Here is a 23302-nt window from a genome sequence, read left to right as displayed (position 1 = left end):
GGGTTAATCAGGATGTGCAGTGTTGTTCATGACGACGATGATTTAGCGAAATAAAAAAATTATAAATACATTTTCTTTAAAAACGACGCCCGCCAACCCGACCACTCGTGATGAACTCACACCGCAGAATGAAGAATCTGACCTATGCCGCAAAATATAAACAATTGGACGGGGCTAGTGGTGACATCACCGCTAGCTCCGCCCAACTGTTTAAAATTGGCCGACACCTTCCAGAGTCTTCTAGCAGGTCCTGAACAAAGGAAAACAACTGGGTGGAGCCGGCCATGAAGTCACGGCCTGCTCTGCCCAGTTGTTGTCATGTAATGACAGCCCAGTGTCCTCGAGAACGCTGGGCTGTGTTTGAATGGCAACAATTTGGTGGAGCCAGACGCCACATCAATGCTAGCTCCGCCCAGTCATTGTCAATTGCAGGGGAAACGGTCTGCTTCGGCTGCATATGCTTCAGCTGTCACTATAGCTCAGCCGAGCCGAAGCATATACATTCGGCTCGGCTGAACCGCTCGGCTGCTGTATGGCCTATTGTGAATAGCCCGTACAGCAGCCCTTCGGTTCGACTGAACAGAAGGGTTCTGGCGGCCGAAGTGAACCGAAGGATCAGCCGAAGCTACGGCTGGATCCTTCGGCTCTTTAGTGAATAACGTCATAATAATGTCAGGTTTTATGAACCTGCTGTTTGTTTTTTCATTGCAAGCTGCAGGCAATAGGTAATAAACTACAGACCAGGTCCCCACAGTTCAAGAAAAGCCTCTACTTCATGTGTGTGTGTGTGTGTGTGTGTGTGTGTAGGAATGGGGAGGTCACTGATTGATGGAACTGCATTGCGTAAAATGTTCAGTTTGTTGACCTTGCCTGGAACCTGCTGCATGTCCTAAAATGTGTGTGGCATAATATTTTCTTCTAAATGGTGCTTAAAAACATAAAACAGCCATGGGCAAATAACAGGTCGCATTGCAGAATTATGTGTTATATAAGACATAGAGCCCCTAGGGGTTTCTTCATCATATATCTATATCTATCTATCTATCTATCTATCTATCTATCTATCTATCTATCTATCTATCTATCAATCTATCTATCTATCTATATAGATATAGATAGATAGATAGATAGATAGATAGATAGATAGATAGATAGATAGATATACTGTATATAAACACAGTGAATTCAATTAAATTGAAAAAAGATATTAAACATCTAGAAACGTATAAAATATTATATTTAATGCTACTAATGATTCCCATGTAATCTTTTTTTCCAAGAAATATTAAATTGCTTTATTATTTAAATCACAATTAAGTTTTAATTAAAAACAGTTAATAGTTACCATTAAAGTTATAATATATGATACAAGTAAAAAAAGATAAGTCACAGTTGCCAGTTATTATTTATTGTGTACCTGGGTGATGGGATGGAGTCAGCGTAGAAGATAAAGTGAAGAACACGTTTTGTGGAACTTTGTCCTTGTCGTTCGCTCCTTGTTTGTGTTACGATATACTCAAAGAATCACAATGGACTGGCACAAAGATGGGAGTCCTCCTTCCCTTTCTTCTCATTGGTTAAAGCATCTCGAAAACGTCCATGTTTTACCCATAATATTCAATAGTATATTTACAGGGCATTATATTACAATCCCCTCAGTACTGCCATTTACAGCAAATTGTTAAGTATGTGTAAAATATCACCTACAAAGTTTGACATCTAAGCAGAAACACCATTAGCTAGTCAAACATTCAGCTCGGTGTGATGCATTAACCTTTGCACTTTGTTTTTCTCAGAGGAAAGGTTAAGCCTGATGAAATATTAACTAGCTTTTCAATAGAACTAACTTTATCAGTTACTATATTTATTTATTCAAAACAAAGAGAATAGATAGGAATGAAAGTAACATTGGTTTTACGGTATGAGCCTTAAAAAGAAATGTAAGTTGGAATGGAAACACATAAAGGATCCTAGACTCGGTCCTTTCTTGTGACAATTTAAAGACACCAATGGTCACATTTGGGGCATATTTATAAAGCAGTGAATCTGACATTTACCAAACAATATCTGCTGGTGAATCTTTCCGGTTCATGTATTTAACTGTGTGAATGTGGTGCCCCCCTCCCCTTGCAACGTACACTCCCAATGTTGCAAGGTATGTGGCTTGGTGTGGTAGGAAAATGGGGAGCCGTATGCTCACATTTCTGTCTTGAGGTTCAGGGCTAAGTTCAGGGTTCATGAACTTCATGAACAAACTGGGTTTCGCACTCCTCCTGCGAACTGAACCGAGGCAGATTTGCTCATCCCTATTTATTTTTACTGCTATCAATTTAATTTGCACATTTTTTAAGTGGGACTGCCACAAAACTAAAACAAACATTCTTAAATCAGTTCTATACTTATTTTTTTTCGTTTTTCAAATAATGAAAACCTCAGTTATCCAGATTCAAATTGACCTATACTGTGAGATCATATATCCTGCCTAATCCAGAGCTATCAACTAATACAGCATTTCTCAACCTTTTTTTTTGTCATGGCACCCTTTAAAAGTATGCAAAATCTTTAGGCACCCCAGTCTAAAATGCAAAAAACGTAAATGTAAAAGACACAATGTGGTCCCTCCAAAATCCATACCAAACCCTTATACGAGATACGGGTCTGGTATGGACTTTAAGGAGGAGAGACCCCCAATCTAAAGCACACAGAAATGTGGAATTCCCCCCTTTACATCAGAGTCCCCTTAACATTACCACCCTCCTTTCACATCAGAGGCATGACTTTGTGTGAAAATTTCGAGGCACCCCTAAGGAAACCAGAAGGCACACCAGGTACCATTGTCCGTTGGTTAAGAAAGGATGAACTAATAAAAGGAAATATATATGGCCGCACTCCTACCCCAAAATGCAAAACTTACATTAGACTACAAAATGTACATAAATAATGTGCAATATTAACCACTTCCAGTGGGTTCATGTAAATGTACGTCCTCTGCTGGAAGTGGTTATACCAAGAACACGGCTGCTAGTATCGTTTTAAACAGCAGGAGATTTCTGTTTAAATACAAGTGATCCGGCGTCGGCTTTCCAAGCTCATCTGTCAATTGTGTGAGCTCGGTACCGGCAAAGTAAATATTTCACAAAGTAAATATTTCAGCGAAAGATGTTCCTCAAACCTGGGAAAGTAGCAGCACTGGAGTTGCAAAAATAAGTTACCATTTAAAAGGTGGCCAGAGACTGTGTGATTTTAATTCGGAAATCATACACAAATGGTTTTTCGAACAAAAATCGTACAGTACATTGCCGATTTTCGTTTTTAACATTGTGATCAAAATTTTTAGTTCAGTCAGGTTGGAAATTTATTTTCTGGCTGAACGAAAACTGAGGAATCAGTAGGTTTTCCGTTCATCAAGAATTTCTGCAAGAACACAGAACATCCACAAAAGGAAATTATTTCGGTAGCTTCTCAAAAATTGGTTGGTTAGTATAGCTAATGAATGATTTCCGAAATCGACATTTGACTATGCTTGATGGGGAAGTCTAGGTATAATTGAATGAGGGTTTTCCGGAAGAAACTGAAAAAAATTAAATGAAAATGATACAATGTATGTCATGGGTACACAAAATGAAAAAAAGGCCTCAGTCATGAAGGGGTTAAGGTATTTTTGGGGATGATTGTGTTTTAATTCAGTTACAGTTCTAAATTGTGTTCTTTAGTGTGTTTAGTGTGTTTGTGTTTAGGTCCACTTTAATAGACTGGGTAAGGTAGAAAAGGGCTGCTTTATGACTGACATACACCATATCTAAGAAGGAAAGGTTTTCGCCGTAGCTACCATGGAGCGAGTGAGGCATTCGCCTCAGGCGCAGCTGAGAGGGGCGTAGCGAGGGCCAGCCTGGCTGCGCCCCCTTGCCCCTGTTGCCATGGCAAGCACAGCCGCAGCTCGGGAAGGGAGAAGAGGAGCGGCACAGGCTCCAGCTTCTCCTCGGGATCCCATTGCTCTCCCCCACCTGTATGGGCAGAGGACTCTGTGTCCTCAATCTCTTTTTCTATTTCAAAAGGTAAATGTTAGGGGATCTGTTTTGACCCCTAATATTTCCCTGAAGCCCCCAACAGTAAAAAAATAATAATAATTTAAACCCCCCATTCAAACACACACACATATTACTAGACATGTGCAAAGACAAAAAATGTGTCTCGTACGAAATGAACCGAAACTAAAAATGTTTTCATTCGTTTCATCAAACTAAACAAATTTGTATGCTATTTTGGATCTGGCCACCAGCGCACTCTGCGCATGCACGCCACCATCCTGAGGTGGGGCACATGAGGTCACATACCGCACACGTATTGGGGGGCACAATTGTCTGTTCTTGCCTCAGGCGCAAAAGGAGCTAGCTATGGCTCTGATTCTGATAGTACAGAAACTGAAGGGAGTGCAGATTACCTTCCCCATGCTGCTTCCCCTGAATGTAAGCATGTATAAGAATTGACCCTACATGCATACTCTAGCAATGCCCTGCTTATCTTTAATTCAATACTTGTTAAGTCTTGTAACAATCCTGTGCATCTCAGGTGTCAAGGCTGTAAAGCAGGGATAAAGGTGACAACTCAGCAAAGATAGGTGGCAGCCCTGGATCAGGTGTGGCATTTGACTTTCCCAATGTGTAGCCCCAGGTTTGTGCTTTAAGCTAGTCAGATTAAGACAGCCTGTTGGCTGACGTTGCCACAAAAAAAGTAGACTCTGATGTGATCAGTTGATAAGAAGACAAAAAGTTGGCAAGTATACAAAAATGCAGGCATAAAAAGTCCAATGCGCCATTGTATAGATTGCAATCCTTCCATTTTGAGGAGATTATATGGTTCCAGTACATCCACGGACCCATCATTCTCCATTGCAAAGCTGCTACATTGGCAATATACATTCTAAGACCCATTCAACACGTGCTGATCAGGAGAGGATCTGTGCACGGATCCTCTTCTCATCACAGCAGTACGGAGAAGATGTCAGCACTGTGACATCGTATCTATCGCAAGATGGGGGAAAAACTGCAATTATTACACCCCATGTCTGTCAATGGGGAATCGGATGTAAACGAACATGTTTCCATTTACATCAAATTACCCCCGATCTGGTACAACAGGTCCGGCAAAACGGATCTCTGATCTATTTGTTTTTCAGGACCTGGCCAGAGTCGGGGGTAACTGGGTGTAAACGGACACCTGTCCATTTACACACAGCTGCCCATAGACTTACATTGGGCACCCAATTGGTGCACCTGAAAAACTGACAGGTGGACCAGATTGAAATGCCAATGTGAAAGGGGCCTAATATAGGCATATTTGACACTTAACATGATTAAAACCAATTTGTTTAACCAACCATGAAAAGGTCATTTTTTGACCCCTGAAATGTACTGGCTCTTGGTTTCTCCTAAATCAATAAAGTGGACTTTTTATAACTGAATTTTCATCTGATGCTTTCTTGGCACAGGACTTAACTTGTATTCTGAAGTTTAACTAGAAAAAATGGTACATGCATGAATCTATAACCGGCCTTTATAGCAGGGCGCACATTGGGAAGGCTTACAACAATACAAAACACAGAATTTCCCCAGCCTCAACCTGCCAGCCAGCCTGCAACCAAACAAGTAACCCTGTCAACAGTATGCGTTAAAATCAGAGGTTTTAGTGGCACAAAGTTTGTGCCACTAAAACCTCTGATTTTAACGCATACTGTTGACAGAGCTACTTGTTTGGTTGCAGGCTGGCTGGCAGGCTGGCTGGCTGGCAGGTTGAGGCTGGGGAATTTCTGTGTTTTGTATTGTATTCTGAAGTTTCCTTTTGAAAGTGAATCAGAAAGGATGAGTAATGAATGGAAATTTGTCATATTGCCCAAATACTTTTCTCCTGCGGGAATACAGTGGTGCTGGGTCCCTGACTTGACAGAGCTTTGTGAATCTGGGCATGTGTAAGAGAAGGTCATTAGGAGATGATACCATAATAAACCTTTCAATGCCTTTTTAACATTGTCAGATCACAATAATAGCATTACAGTGTAAAAGTGCTTAATCAGGCACATCGGATCAGATGGCAATGGTGTCACTTTGCCTGCATTCCTGGAAGTAAAGAAATTAAATACCATCAATTCATCACAGGAACCGCAATCAAATGCCAGGGCTGCATCACATGGATACCTTTGCTTCAATTACCAACGCTTTAACATACCACTGACTGCGCTGTATACAATAAACACAATTCCTATGTACAAACGGATGGATAAAAACCAGATTAAGCAGATAAAGCAGATACATGTGCATTAATCTACTCAGATCATTCATAAAAAGGCATCTCATGCTAGTAATGCATTAGGGTTTCTGACTGTTACATGAGGAATGATCAGACTCTCAGAAGATCATTTTATCACCAGACCCATACTGGAATGCATAGTGGCACTCACCTCAGCCTAAGTGGTACTCATTATGACAGTTATGTCCACTTCAAGTGTGTCTCCAGCCAAAACATTTTAGGTTTCAGTGTAGGAAGAGATAGAAACCCTATCAGTTTTCTATTGTTGTCAATTGTCTTATTTCCCTTAGGGTAGGGTTAGGCTAGAACCTTCACTAGCTTTTTATAGCAGTCTGTTCCCCTATTGGAGATTTGACCTCAATTCTGCCACATTAACAATGTTTTCACAGACAGGACAGGAAGTGAAAGGAAATCTCCCCAAGACACAGGAAAAACTGACAGGGGTTCTAACCATTCTCCACTTTATCCACAACTAAAAAAAAATAAGTTTTGGCAAAGTCAAGCATTTTATTATTACTTATAGAATAAATGATCCACAGAAAAGACAACGTCAAGACTAGACGAGATGCCCGTCAACTAACCTGTCAAACTCATGTGACTGGCTTCTCCTCTTCTCCATACACGGAGTTCTCTCCCATTTTCATATCAGATTTATTTACAAAGCACAGAAGCCAGAAGAGCACTAAGCACACTCGCAGAGTACATTATTGTGCTTTATAAATGTGTTTTTTTAAAACAGCGATATGGCCATGGTGAAACCTTCGCCATTTGAGCCTTCACTTCTCTGTTCCGCCACTGACTACCTCTACTCAACTGTGGGCCAGTGCCTACAGCAGCACAGTAAGGGGACAGCCCCAAGTCTTAACATTCACAAACTGTGATAATTTTATTTTGTTTTCCTCTTCTTACCCCCTCTAATCAGTTGTGATGAAACTCAGCAAAAGAACTGTAGTTGGGGTAGGAGATGTTGAGATGAGTCAGAATACTCATCACAGTTCAAGAAACATTACACCATCTCTCTTTTCTTCTGTTTGATGCTTTGCACAGTTAAAGTGTAAGTATAACAAAATCTTTTTTTTGTGTAGCGTAGGGCTGGGTTGAATGAACCTGCTAGCAGATTACTTTTTACTGTCTTTGTCCTGATGAAGAGATTTTTCTTCACATCTTGCCTCGGAGACCAAAAGAGGAAGGACATTTCCATCATAGAAAGTTGTCACCAGAACATTTGGTGCTCACTTCTTGCTGTCAAGACAACTCTACAATGTTGGATTTCCACTCACTTTCTGTCTCTGTGACAATGGTATCGAGTACAGGGGGGTGAATCTCCCCAGCAGGGACAGAGACAGCAATAAAAACTTGTGTCTAACCCTTCCTCACTTTTTTGCCTTTCCATATACTTTAAAAGTAGCTGTGAATGTACAGCAGACCCCTTGCTCCCTCCATTACTGCATTCTAGCTTTAGTTTTATAGATTATAAGGAAACAATTCTATTAGACAAGGGGTGGAGCTTGTACAAAGCTTAGACAAGGGGGGGAGCTTGTACAAAAAAAACCCCAACAACAATCAGAAGCTGGTGCTCAGAAAAAAAACTGTGGTTGATTTACTAAAGGAGTAGAAATTGTTCACTATGCAAATTAAATTGTCCCTTAGCTTAGTCAAAGCAGAACTCTGGGCAAGTAACATTTTAATCCTTGCAGAGGGGCTACCCCCGCACTGCAAAGGTTAAGTGCTTGTTTTGTCTAGGAGCTAAAATAACAGTAATGCTCACCCGAACCGCGATCCCGCCTTGTTTTTAGACCCATCCCTGAAGCCTCGCTCCCCCTCAGCTCCAGCAGTCCACGGTCCCGTCATCATATTCTATACAGGATATAGAATGTAAGGACACCAAGGGACATTCCACTGAAGTGGAGGAGGAGGCAGGCTGCAGGGAGCCATGTAGGAGTCAGCTGTGATTACAGTTCAGGTGAGTATAGGCTTCCTAGGCAAAACAAGCAGTTAACCCATGAAGTGCAGGGTAACCCCACTGCAAGGGTTAAGATTTTATTTGCCCAGAGTTCTGCTTTAATGAGGTGAAGCCAAGTGAAAATTCACACCCAAAGAAAATAAAAAATAAAAAAAGGAATTTTGTACATGATTGGTCAATACAGCTTCACTGTGCAAAGTGAACATTCTCTACTTCTTTAGTAAATCGACCCCATTGATTAGTCACAATATCATATTAAACACATTTACACATGATTTTCTCCTGCTTAGAAAATCAAGAGGATCTTTTTTGGCACAGCTAGAAAGAATTTCTAAACCAAGACTCAAAAGTTTAACAGTGAGTCATAATGTTAGATCTAAAATGAGACCATGAGATGAATACTGTTCATAGGAAAGAAAAAAGATGGCTTAAATTGTCACAAGGCAATTTTCTGCCCTGAAACTACAGGTATTTCTATTTTCCTTCGGTCCTAGTAACTCCATTTGGGAACATTATGTAGAAAACGTGTGTCTTCAAATGAATTTATTTCATTTCAGATGTGCTAGAGTGCACCCTTGTAGTAAATCTGTCTTTGATTCACGCACGAATCCTTATATTAGCTCTGCAGGCAGCACCATTTGGAGTTCCTGTAGCCATGTCACATTTTGTCTGATAAACAACTTTTGGCTTTCAAGACATTGTGTCCTGGTGTCTACGAGATAATTCCTTCTTCTTCTTCTCTACTTACAAACTGCAAACAAACAGTTTTGCTCTGTGCTTCACATGAAATAATAAAAGGGTGCAAAGTGCAAAAAAAGGTACAGGGACAAGAAAGGGTGCTCTCTGAAGAAGCTTACAATCTAATTGATGTGGGATAACAAGATACAATAGACAAGGGAGAAGGTGGAGGCGATGATGGGTTTGAAATAGCTAGGACAGAGAAGAAGACAAACACAGAGGAAAATGAGGGTACCCATAAAGAAAATCCTGCATCCTCCTCTGCATATCACTGCTAATAGGTCTGTGTCACATTCACAAAATAAAACATGGTATCCCTTGGTTCCCTACAGAGGTAAAGCTTCTTTTCAGTGCCACTAAATTGAGCTGTAAACATAGAAACTATACAATATATGACACCTGGTATCCTATGTTCCCTTAAAGGCTTCACTTTTATCTTATTTGCCACTGGATTGTGGTAAAAATATAGAAAAAGATAAGAACTGGTGTCCCTTGGTTCCCTACTACACACCCCTGTGTTGTGGGATACCAGAGTTCAATTGCATCCCATCATAAGACAGATGCCATGACTTGGAACAACAAATTATCCTGTTGTTGAGATTGATCACGGAACCTAATTACAGAAAGCAGCAGGTAAAAAAAAATATTGGAGGTGCACCGAAATGAAAATTTTGAAAAACGAAACGAAACCAAAATGAAAACAAATGTCAGGCCAAAAATTGAAAAAGAAATTCTAACTTTTTCAAATTGTTTCAAATATTTTATTTTTATAACTTTTTACTTTTTTATATTTTATTTTTTCTTTATTTCTATTAAATATTTTTATTTTTTACTTTACTGTTGGGGGCTTTGGCGAAATATTAGGGGTCTAAACAGATCCCTGATATTTCCCTTTTAAAATAGAAAATGAGATTGAGAACACAGAGTCCTCAATGTCTTTTTCTGCAGCCCCTGTTATAAATGATCAGGAAGCCTCTATACTCAGTGTTCCTGTTCATGCATAACTTGTGGAGATAGTATGTTTACCATGTACACAATCATGAATGAACAGGAAGTTATGTAGATCACTCCCATTCATTCATAATTGAGGACACAGCAAACATACTACCGTAAGGCCTCAATTATTTACAAACACTCAGCGATCACTGATCACTGACTGCTTGTACCCACTCTCATCCTGACTCGCTGTCACAGGAGGCTGAGCAAAGCGCTGTGGGGAGGAGAGCTCAATCTCCTCTGACAGCTGACTCCTCCCCGGCACCACCGGCCCGGCCTCCTGTGACAGTTTCTCTCCTCCCCACAGGGACACAGAGCAGCACCCAGCAAGAAGGAGAGAAAGCAGGGATGTACTGCTATTTCGGCTGAAAGATGGCATTTTCGGCCACTATGTTTCAGCTGCCAAAATTTCGGTGCACCCCTAAAAAATACTACAGTATATTATCATTGGTACTTATATATAGCACAAACAATTATGCAGCCCTGCAAATTCACATCAGTCCCTGCCATCAAGAAACTTGCATTTCAAGCTCCCTACTTCACATGCATTCTCATACTAGAGTTTATTTAGACCATAGCATGGAGTGTGGGAGGAAACCGTAGTACCCGAAAGGAAACCTACACAAGCACAGGGAGAACATGCAAACTCCTTGCAGATAGTATACTAATTTATAAATTGGCAATATGGTCTACATTTCAAATGGGCCCCTTAGTGGCCAATATCAAGCTGGTCTTGGGACTGTTTGGACACTGAACGTAACTCAAAGTTTAAAAAGGCACTTCTGGGTAATTGCCATAACTAGTTAAGTGACATTTATTTGAGGACAGGTTTGCTTTGTGTATACCTATTCACTTTTATTTAGTAATGTTTAGCAATAAAACATATCATTTTAAAGGGAAGCGTAGCTCACAGTGAATACATCAAATGTTATCCTCTGTATTTTATTTTATAACAGGTAGCTGCTAAAGTTTATATTAGTTAAGCAGTAATGGCTAATTACACCCACAAGGACACATTTTAAAAAGAAAAAAACCTGGACCTTGAACGAGTGAATCTTCCATGTGCATATGTTTACAATTACAGTAATTGATTCTCCACCAAAGAATGTTCGGTGAAAGTCACATTCACTGCTATAAATTAATAGACCCTATAGCAGGGGTGCCCATTAGGTCAAAGCTGATGCTGGTAGATCATGAAGGGATAAAATGGTGGCCCCTTTATTCCATTTTGGTATATTTATTTAGCTGTGCACACATGATTACCTATTAGCCTGAGTCTGCTGAGCTAAGCTCCCTGACACCTTTCTGGTGGATACTGGTGGTTGAAGTGCTGGTGGATACTGGTGGTTGAAGTGCTATGTATTACATCAAAGAATATTAGTTTACACAGTTTGTTGCAAAATACAGCAAGGTGAACCAGGAGAGAGAAAGGGAAGAAACAGCCAGGGGAGAGAAGAAAGACAACCAGGGGAGAGAGGAGAGACAGCCAGGGGAGAGAGGAGAGACAGCCAGGGGAGAGAGAGTGAGGAGAGACAGCCAGGGGAGAGAGCGGCAAGAGACAGCCAGGAGAGAGAACAAGGAGAGACAGCGAGACAGCCAGGAGAGAGAACAAGGAGAGACAGCCAGGAGAGAGAGAGAGAGCAAGGGAGGTTTTTTTTTCGTTGGTAGCTCTCATGTAGCTCGTCATTTAAAAAGTAGATCTTAACACAAAAATTGTGGGCACCCCTGCCCTATAGTTTGACCTGCAGGTAAAAGTCGGTATTGCAGGCTGCCTAATCAGCTATAATAGTGATCTTGAAGCTGGGTCTGTCCACCCCCTAACAAAAAAATATCTTTCATATATTGCTGGTGAAATAATTTGTGATGTTTTCCATGAAAGCTGCCACAAACAAGTTTTATCTTTATAAAAATATATAAAAATGATGATTACTCACATATCAGAATATTATCTTTGTAATGTTCTTGTACTTAGCACACCATGCTTTTACGTACTGAATTATTCAGAATATGGCATTTCAATTTTCAAAAAATATACAATACATTACAAATAAGATCCATTACAAAAAGACAAAGCCTTGCTCAACTGGGATCTGTAGAATGAATGTACAACATCTTTAGAAGTACTCGGCTTAGGTAAGCGAGCAGATACAATTATTCCTTTTACATTGATGTAAAATACCTTAGTAAACCTGAAATTAATTATCTCTTACCGTAGAGTTACTTTTCTCACAAAATCTTACAGAAAATGATAATAACGGTAAACTTGAAAAACAAAACAAAGAGGTGTGAAGAGCTGTCAGATTCAGCACACCTTACCTTGGCTTATAAGATTATATGGCACTCTTGTTACAGCATTCACGTGTTCTGTGTGCTGTTAAATTTAGAGATAAACACTCTCTTCATTTCAGCGGTACTCTTTTGTGGTGGCTGGTGCTAAGAGACCACAGCGTGCCGATAAGACTGAACAAATCGCATGTAATTGCTCACTAGCTCTAATTACTGACCAGATCATGTGTGCAGCTTGAATCCAGAGAGAACAGAACCAGCTTGATGGCTTCCAGTGCATACAAAACAATAGCTTGGTGTTGTTAAAAATAAACTGGTATTATTAGTAGAATGTATGTGTGTGTGTGTGTGTGTGTGTGTATTACAACAGCTAACTAAATTTAGATGACATTCCTGTGTTAGAACTAATGCTTGAATGAGCAGTGCAACGTACAACAGAATCAGGCTAAAAATTGACCTGTCATCGCAGCTCAGCGGAGGTTTAGGGTGCCAATATATAGGTTAATGCAGATTCCAGAATGACAGTTAACAACAAGGTAATATGTAGTAAGATATACTGGGTATACATAGATATATATAGAAAAAAAAACTTCTTGACACTAAACTTAGGAGTTAAATCATAAAAATGTATTCAACTATTGGGTATAGTGAGCAATGTTCTGTGATTAGGCTCTCAGCCTCTATATATATGAGTTACATATGCATTCAGATTCAATAGATTGATCTCATCACTCGATTGATTAACTCCAGTTAAACAACTATTCGATTCAGAGTGACCGATAATAATGGTAGCTTACATGAATAAAGCATTTATCATAGCCCCAAAAACGAAAAACACAAAATCAGAACGAACAAAAAGAGAAAGGCAAACAGATTGGGCCAATTCACTATTCACTGAAGATTTTCTAGGATTGGCGCAATCTGTTTGTCGCACAGGCAACATGGAGAACAAAAGTAGCCCCCTCCAGAAGGAAGGACAGTGTCAGCACCAATTCAGAGATGATTTGAGGATCTACAGCCGAGTGATACACAAATAAAATATATTTTTGTTAATAGTTAAGTACATTAGTTGAGTTAATAGGTTTGTTAATAGTTGAATACATTTTTATGATTTAACTCCTAAGTTTAGTGTCAAGAAGTTTTTTTTTCTCCTTGTTCCGACCTACTCAGCTACAACATACCAATAAGGTGGAGGGCTTAGCAATCAGTACTAGCAAGTTCTTTTTTTTTTTAACACATACAGTATACTTCTATTGAATTGTATATAACAATACTTCACATCAAACAGTGATGGTATGTTACTTCAATAAACTAATTTTCTTAGCAATGTGGAACACAATGAAGGCTGAAGATAAGCTGTACAGCTGGTGGAGGTGCCTGTCACATACAAAGCTATTTTTTCAGCACACTAATTACACTCCATTGACTGCATCGAGATGTGTGACAAGTAAACAAATGTATATAAAACATCTTCAGGACATTGCACGACATTGTGGTACAGTGCGTTCCAGTGCGGGTGATCACATTGTGGGTGGGAGGAGCGTTTGGGGTGCCATTTAAATTAATGGCACTGCAACATACCTCCCGCAGCAGAATTTGCTTGGCCAAAACCAAAAATGACTTTTTTCCCAATTGTATTGTAAGCATATGGCGCTAGAATAGCTTCAGCAAGGGAATGACAGCTGCCAGTGACAAGATTCTGTAGAGGGCAGTTTAATGTAAATATAGCAGTTAGTGGGTGGGTGCATTAGCCAGCTAGCTATTGGCCATTTCAAATTGCAATAGCCAATAGCAGGCTGGCTATGGCACCCGCCCACTGCTTGCTGTGCCCTCCTCCCAGTGTGGAGGAGAGAGCTAGGGGATCCAACCAACTAATCGATAATGAGAATAGTTGACAACTACTCTCATTATCAATCATTATTGATGAATCGATTAGTTGGTTGCAGCCCTACTGGAAACTACTGTCTACAAGAGGAATTCCCCTAATTTCTTGTCACTTCCTGTAGTCCTTATGTTGTCTCTAAGATTGGCAGTGAAGGGAAATTTCCCCAATGGGATACAGCAAAAAAAATAAACCAACAGGGGTTTTAAATCCTTTCCTCTCTATCCAAAACTAACAAATAATGGTATAGGCTGTATATTACCTTGAATTCTCCTTTAACCTTAAATTGCAATAGGCACGTAGTAAAAGCTTGTACGTGAAAGGTGTCAGAATGAAGACAGCTTTGACACTCTATTTTAAAGCGCTGCGCAAACTGTTGGCGCTATATAAATCCTGTATAATAATATTTTGTTATTTATGAAATTAAATAACGGAATTCAATGTATAAATAAGGCTTACCCCATTATACGGTAGAAATTTGTTGCCCACACTGGTAAGTTCAAACTCCATATAGGGAGGCAGACTGAGGGCAAAATGTGTGTAGGTATCTGGCAGGGGGCAGTTTTTGTGATGTCTAGGCCTTAAAGCAAGGGCACCAGTCTGAACATCAACCAGATTTTTCTTTAATTCCATAAAATGTATTCTGCTGAAGGAATTTTAATATTGAAATAGAACACAGCTGGAGTAAAAAATCCCATTTTCACGTGAAAAACACAACTCCGCCACCCATTACAGGGTATTGCGTAAGAAGTACTAGATTGTGTGAACAATTTAACAGCATCACAGTAAAAAAATGCAGATGAAAATAAAGCTTAAAATGACACTGCGCCTTATAATCACATTGAGCATGCTTTTTCACCGATACAAGAAAAATACCAATCACAGTTTGTTATTTTTCTGAAAAGAAGAAAAAAAAAAAGAAGAAAAAAAAACATTTAGCTTTCAAAATGCAATCAGGACTGGAGAGAGGATGAAAATGAAATCTAATTTGTTTCTTTTCATATCTAAACAGAAATGTGTGTTCCGTGATGAAAGGACATTCTCACTTGGCTAAAAGCATTTTCTTTGAATAGGATGTCAAGTAATGAAGTTAAGTAAAATTTAATGTACTTTCAGAAAAAAACCTTGAATGAGTACCCCAAACATTACATTAATTAATAGGAATGGTGAACCATGTGTCATTAGATAGAAAAGGAATGCTAATCAGACGCTGCCAGAGCAGACACATAACTGGCAAACAGAGCAAAGTAAGTTTTTATTATTAAATATGTTGTGGCATCCAAAACTTTTAAGAAAGTATGTTCCTCAAAATGCCTTTCAATTGCCTTTTACAGAGATATTTTTAATTGTACTTAGTTTCCACACCAATGGCAATCAAAATTGTCCTTTTGTGTAAGATTTGCTGAGCTGCCAAGACAAAAGGGTGGGGGGCATTTTAGGTGTCAGTTTTCCTTTGTCGGCAGCTGAAGAAAGCAGCAACCAATAATATATGTAGCTGCATTTTAGTTCAGATGTCAGAAAGTAAACAGCTTTTTAACGGAAAGGCTCCACTTTCTCTAAAAAAACAACATATAATTGTTACAAAAGCTCTCATAATAAAATGTTATTAAAAAAATAGTATTTGTAGGAAACTCTTGACCAGTAGTTCATTGGGAGACATAGGAATGTATTTTTCTACATATGGGCTACATATTGGGCTGCCTCTAGGTGGTTGGACACCTACTGGAAACTACAGAAAAGGTACAGGCCCATATTGTAGCTATATACACTGCCTGACCCAAAAAAGTCACCTGGATTTCGGGCAGTGTTATGATCTGGGTTTGCCTCAGTTGGTCAGGCCTAGGTTCTTTAACATTATATCCCCAAAAAACTAGGTCAGCTGCCTACCTGAATATAGTGAATGACCAGGTTTTTCCATCAATGGATTTTGTATTTCTTGATGGCACTGGCATATAACAAGATGTCAATGCCAGGATTCATTGGGTTCAAATAGCGAAAGAGTGGTTCAGGGAGCACAAGACATCATCTTGAGGACCCCTAATGTCTCCATAAAGAGGACCTGTCATTTTTTCTAGCTATCACAATGCGGGATTTTTAGCCCCCTATGTGATAGCAATCAAGTTAAGTAGTGTAATGGGGAAAAAACGTAGTAAAAAAAAATATACGTTTAAATTAAAATTAAAGTCTCATATGCAAACGATTATGCCGCACATGTTACAAATCGCCGAGAACGTTGCAGTGAGAGCAATAATTCTAGGCCCATCAATCACTGATAATACTAAACTGATGAGCGGTAAAAGCTTTTAAAGCGTCGCCTATGGCCAATTTTAGGCATGGTAGTTGTTTGTGATTTTGTGGGCGGACACAATTTTAAAGCTTGACATTACTGGTGTCTATTTGCCTGACGTGACCCCGTCTTTTATATTTTACAAAAAAATTGGGTAATAATAAATGTTTTATAACATATCATAGGGAAACAGTTATTTTTGTCAAAATTTTCGGTCCTTTTTTCATTTTTCACATTTTTTTTATCCCAGTGGTGATTAAATACCACCAAAAGAAAGCTCTAACTGTCCCCAAAAAAATGGTATAAAATTAATTTCAGCACAGCGTTGCATGACTGAATAAATTTCAGTCACAGTACCGTAGCACTGAATACTGAAAAATGGCCTGGGCAGGAAGGGGGTTTAACACCCCCGGTCAGCAAGTGGTTAAAGATATACAAACAATAACAGAGGAACATGCACATATTATATTTAAGTTGTATAGTCAAAAGAAAAAAAATTCAATTGGTCTGTCTGTCTGTCTATCTAGACCAGTTAATCTCACAGTACATATTCAGCTGCACCACTCTGGGTAGCTGCATTTACAACTCCCACCTGTCAACGGGCACCTAGCTATTGTTCTGCTACTTTAGCATTATTCGTTTCATCTATGTTGCTGCTGATTTTACCTCACTTCCTGTTTGGCAAAACCGTTGGGTTTGTAAGTAAGTGCGGGCAACTATAAGTGCGGGCAGTAAGTGCGGGCAACTATAACTGAGACCCAGATAGCGATAACACTACAGAGGGGTTCCAATCCTTCCCTACTTTCTTTGAAGCAAAAAAATATACACAAAAATCAAATAAAACAAATTTACATTTTAAGTATAAATGACTTTCTTTTTATAACGAGGCTCCTTTGTCCTTTCTTTTCACTGTTTGGGTTTATGCTGACACTATCACACAAAATCAAACATAAATGCTTTCATAAAATTCAGTCCCAATCTTTACTGCAAATAGCTAAAATCCTGCAGATTATGCTAATATAATATGACTGAAACGTGCAACTGGTGAATGAAAAGAACAAAGATAAATTCTATATAGATGGCAGAAAAAGACCAAGTGGTCCATTGAGTCTGCCCCCCTTTTTTTTTACTTTTTTTTGTGCTTTCTTGTGTCTTGTTTCCTCTTTTTTCCCAATTTATTTGTTTGAGCATAGATCTATGTTTATCCCAAGCATATTTAAATTAATATACCATAGGTCAACAGCATATTAAGCAAACAGCTAAGCCCCAGAGGAAAAGTGTCAAATTTCTTTACATATTTTCTTTTAAAAAGCACAGTGGCTTTGTGGTTAGCAGTTCTGCCCTGCAGCACTCTGGGTCCTTGTTTCAAATACCGATCAGGACACTATCTGCAAAAAGTTTGCATGATCTCCCTGTGCTTGTGTGGGTTTGCTCTGGGTACTCTGGTTTCCTCCCACACTCCAAAAGACATGGTGGAAAATTAAACGGCTCCCGTCGAAATTGGCCCTGTATGTGTGTGTGATAAAGACATTAGATTGTAAGCTCCTTGAGTGCAGGGACTAATGTTATTTGCGCAGTAAGTAAAGTGCTGCATTCAATTGTAAATACCATTAACAAATAAATAACACTTTTAAATATTTTCCGGTCAAATAAAATATATTTGCATATGTTTTAATCTTCTATTCAGCTAGGTGGAGCCCTAGGCTAATTTTTACACATATACCAGTCAATATTACAAATGCTATTGTTTACAGAATTCAACAGCTCAATCTGAAATTTACACACACTAGTTAATGAGTGACTTATTATGTCTTCATATCCTGTATCTGCTAGTTAAGATGACTCTGTAGAAAGTTTCCATCAGTAGTGGAGCCCATAAGCAAGCATCTTCTGCTTTGCTTGCTCTCTTTAGAACACTTATATATCTATATATATACATACATGCATACACAGTAGGTACATAGACTAAAAACAAAATCACTTTAAAAAGGTAATAAAAGAAAGAATAACCTCAACCCTAAATCATCATAGCTTCCTTTTAACATTAGTAAATGTTGAACATATACTTATTGCCCAATAGAACCACATGTTCCATGTGACAAAATGTTGATTGTGATATATGGTAGTGTTCGTTATTTTGAATATGCCGAGGAAACACATTTGTGACTACACAAGGAATTATTAATATAGGCAATTCTACATGGGAAAGAAAATAGGTTGGATTTCATAGACGGTAATGTTAAGTGATGCACAGTTATTGGACTGGTACAGGTAATAATAAACTATCATTTATGTGGCAGAGGGAAAGGAACGAGCACACAGGATCTTATGTTCTTCCTTTTATCAGTTTAATTTTACAGTTAAAAATCTCTTCTCTCTGGCTTATGACCACATGAGCAATGTAAAACAACCTTTGGTCTAAATTGATCATTTTTACTTGGCTGCTTTTAAGATGTTGATTTAAACCACCAGTGGAAGGAAACCTTTCAGACAAGTGATCAATCCTTTTATTCACGTTTCTAAAAGCTACAATGATCTTGGAAACAGAATTAAATCTTAAGCGGAACAAAGTGATTGTGTTAAAACTAAAAGTTAAGGTTATTGATTCATGCATTTGTCGCATAAATAAGTAAATCTGGAATACATGCCGTGATTTTGCCAGATGTACAGTATGTGAGGGCAAAATAAAATGGATCATACGCAGTACTTCTCTGCAATACACGTACATTACCCCGTGTTTTGTTGCTTTAAAAACCTGGCAGGGACAGAAAAATACCGGTTGATCACGCCAGAAACTCCTAACTCCCTGTGAAGCTGATAGCACTGCTTTTGCTGGGCCTTGCCAGTTCTCTTCTGATGGGCTACAGAACATTACAAAACAGAAAAAGACAAACAGATTGATCTCCAAATAACCATTCCAGAGTTATAATGTGAGGCTAGATGGCCATGACAAACATAATTGATATAACATGTTCTTGTATACAGATGCCTCTTCTTATAGCAGGAATGGTGATTCTCTCTCCAAGTTATTTGGAGATCAATCTGTTTTTCTTTTTCTGTTTTGTAATGTGCACATATCAATTATGTTTTTAAACATCTATTAACCTTTGTATAATAAAATATTCTTGTTTTATCATGTGGTAATTTTTGTTTTTTGTCACTTGGTACCCAAAACGCCCCACTTCTTCTCATTGTTTAACTGTATAAATATCCTTCTAGTCTTTGGTTTGTATTTGAACTTTTTCATACAAATATATAAATAGGAAATTCACTTTTATAGAAATGTACCTCCGGGAGGGGGTACATCTATAACTACAGCAAACCTTTTGGATGTTCTTGGAACTCACTCTTAATAAACTAGAGTAAGCATTTTTTGCTATACCAATATACTGTTATGACTAGACTCTATACTTATAATGATCAGCCAGTGCTTATAACAGAGGCCCAATATTGGAGCTATCCAGTTTGTTAATAAAGAATACAACTGCAGTGATTAATTGATTAAAACTGACTGATTAAAGTGATGCTAAACTCAGGGGTTAAATCTTAAAATTGCATTCAAGTACCCTAACTACTTACAAAATTGTAGGCCATGTATCACTCGTTGGTAGATCATCAAATCATCTCTAAATTGGTGCTGACACTGTGCTTCCTTCTGGAGGGTGGCTACTGTTGTCCCTGTGTGTGTTGTAAAGTATCCACAGCTCCAAGCTCACTCCTGGGATGGACTACAATCTCAATACAAATTAGTAAACTAAACGTGGGATTGTTGTCCATCACAGGAGCGAGCTTGAAGCTGTGGATACTTTACAACACACACAGGTACCATGGGCAACAAAAGCAGTCAACCTCCAGAAGGAAGGACAGTGTCAGGACCAATTCAGAGATGACTTGAGGATCTACAGCTAATTGATACACACATGAGGTACATTTTTGTTAATAGTTAAGGTACTTGAATGCATTTTTAAGATTTAACTCCTGAGTTTAGTGTCACTTTAAAACTGCAGTGCTGACAGACACTGTACCTTCATAAATGCAATAAAGTCATGGCCTCTGTCCTTGCCTACTTTTGCCAGTTTGGGGTTCACGCTAAGACAATGAAGCAGTCTCAGTCTTGATTCCTCTGAGGTTTCAGCACACCACTTCTCCTATGTATGGCCATTCACAAGGGTAACTATCTCACCATGCTTAACTTCCCTAATGTTCAAACCTTATGGATGATTTGTTCAATGTTTTTATTACAACTTCCTGTAGCTTTGACAACTTTCCAATCCATGGCCTATTACCCTGCACACGTTCAATATGAGGACTTAAGATGTACAGGCCAAATATATTCCAAGTCAGCAGAACACATTCAGTCAGAAAAGATATTTTATGACATCTTATTAAAATGTCAGATATATCTCTCATGATCTGACATGGAAAGATTGTAGTTTGTACATAGGAAGGGTTTCAGTCTACAGTATTATGCAAATGATATCCTGGACCATTCTATCAAATTTGTGCAAATTTGGCTGCTTTTCCCATTGTGTCTTATTATGTCCTCTTGTGATCTTATGTAACATGACATAAGGTATAGAACAAAATAAGAACAATACTAAACAGAAACATCAGATGTTACCTATACTTATTAAACATACCATGCCGTTTTATTTTGAAAAGGAGGTATGGCAGAAGAATTTTGTGATATACGTACAATAACTTTTATACATCTTTCTAATCTGGATAGTGGTGTCCCTTTAACTTAAATTAATTAAAATTGCACATTTTAGCCACTATAAGGACGTCATGCTAGGCTGTCACTATTGCTAACTAGTCATTTAACATGATGCATCAACTCCTAACATTGCTAAACTGTTTCATTAATCAGAACCCTTGGTGATACTTTTATTTGAAACATTAACATACTGCATAAAATGACTGCACACTGCTCCCTCATGAGTCTGCTAATGAGGACATAACACTTTCATAATGTTAAATAGTAAACCAAAAGAGGAATGTTTTGAAATTACACTGGCATATCTTCAGAAAGACCCAGCTGGAGGACAATCAGACAATTACCTATATGTTTTACTTAATGAGCTCATGCAGGTCACTAAACTTTAAATTATGGGCAAAATTTAAAACCACACTGCACTAAATACTGAAATTTAGGTGACCGGCTAAATAGAATAAATAGAATAAATGTTCATATACAATATAGTACAAGAAAGTAATAAACTGTCCATAAGGTAATCACCCCTGTTTTCTAAATGGACTAGGCTATGGAGAGACACATGAGACATGGATAAAGACCTCAGAGATAGCAAATGTAGTACTATAATACTGGGGGGTGCCACTCCACTACTCATAAAAGTAGTATTTCCTGTACACACATTACATGTTTCAGCAATGTGCACATAAAGGAAAACGCTCCAGATGTAAACACCATATGTACTACATGAGCTGTCTGTCTCAGACCATTCTCTTCTGTGAGTATGATTTAATCAGGGTACTACAGTGAACTCCTTCTTTAAAAGGTAACAAAAAAGTGTAAAATAATGCTAGAATCTTATGTTCATGGTACGTCTCACACTAAATTAGACTTTTTCTTACTTTGTCAGTGGTGGGCCAATAGTTGGGTACATCCAGACCATAGATTATGGCTATTTAGAGACCTCACCCTACAAAGCTTTTATACCTGCCAGGCACCTAGAAAACATGCATTGGTCTCCTTTACAGTGTATGACCTTGCTCATCCCTTGCCTCACTGACCTCATGGGGAAGAATCACATTGACACTATCAGCCTTATTCCTTAAAGTGACACTAAACTAGTCACCACTCCAAGCTCGCTCCCTTGATGGACTACAATCTCAATACAAATTAATGAACTAAACATGAGATTGTAGTCCATCACAGGAGTGAGTTTGAAGCAGTGGTTACTTTACAACACACACAGAGCATGGGGAACAAAAGTAGCCACCCTCCAGAAGAAAGGACAGTGTCAGCACCAATTCAGAGATGATTTGAGGATCTACAGCTGTGTGATACACAAATAAGATACATTTTGTTTATAGTTAATGACATCTTAGCATTACCCTGAAGATGTGCATTTTGCTAGTCTCAGAACATTTGAGAAGTGCGATTAGGTCATTTCATTGCTGTGCTGCTCACTGTTCTTCTTATTGGAGGCTCTGATATGAAGAAGCAAAGCCCTGCCTCTACCACGGTGGCCACCTCTATTCATAGAAACACTGCAGAACAAGGCATGGAAAGTCAATTGAAATAGAAAAATTGAAAGAAAAAAAGATCAGCTTCAGGGAGGCCACAAACAACACTGGTGACTACCCCTTTGCCCTCTGTCTGCCTTTTTTTGGGCACAGCTTCCGAAGTTCAGTTGCTCTTTAAGACCCAATAAATACAGTGTGCATTTACTATGAAAGAAAAACTAAAAGGAAAAAAGTTCTCCACAAAGTTTACCATAAGGTTTTCTCGCAGCACCTTCATCTTTAAGCATCACTTGTGCCTAATCTACCGTGATCACATATGTTTGCCCAAGAGACTATAAAGAAATCCTATAGTCACTGCATGATACCTTCCATCTTTTCTACTTCAGTAGGTCTAAATGAACTGGAAATGAATTGTGCTGTGTTGGCAGTGCTCAGGATTGTACAAACATTTACTAGCATTAGCAGACATTTGAAACCTACTGAAAAAGCACAAAAGAAATGTGGTGATACATTTGGAATTCATAACATTATGCTATGTTTACGGAATAAGAGAAGCATAGCTTAATCTTCAAAGTCAACAATCCTATTTGTAGGCTGTGGCGAAACTGTTCCCTAACAATGACATTGTCACTGTCCA

The 23302-nt window shown here is 38.7% G+C and overlaps 1 protein-coding gene across 7 annotated transcripts in view; it reads right to left on the bottom strand.

Annotated features, from left to right (window-relative positions):
* ZNF385B (zinc finger protein 385B) overlaps positions 1 to 23302 on the bottom strand; it is a 292718-nt gene that overhangs the window by 126863 nt on the left and 142553 nt on the right. The window contains exon 1 of one of the 7 annotated variants that reach the window (XM_018561056.1): positions 12505 to 12555. The exons of 4 other annotated variants lie outside the window; for them this stretch is intronic. The gene's annotated coding sequence lies outside the window, so the exon portion shown is untranslated. Of the gene's footprint in view, positions 1 to 1417; positions 1439 to 12316; positions 12471 to 12504; positions 12556 to 23302 lie in introns of those variants that run through there. 2 more of the 7 variants (XM_018561055.1, XM_018561057.1) reach the window with 2 other exon arrangements.

Source organism: Nanorana parkeri, unplaced genomic scaffold (genome assembly GCF_000935625.1).
Source record: "Nanorana parkeri isolate BGI_ZX_2015 unplaced genomic scaffold, ASM93562v1 scaffold496, whole genome shotgun sequence".
Classification (NCBI taxonomy): domain Eukaryota; kingdom Metazoa; phylum Chordata; class Amphibia; order Anura; family Dicroglossidae; genus Nanorana; species Nanorana parkeri.
Note: the sequence above shows the minus strand (reverse complement) of the source record. Positions and strands in the feature narration are given on the sequence as shown.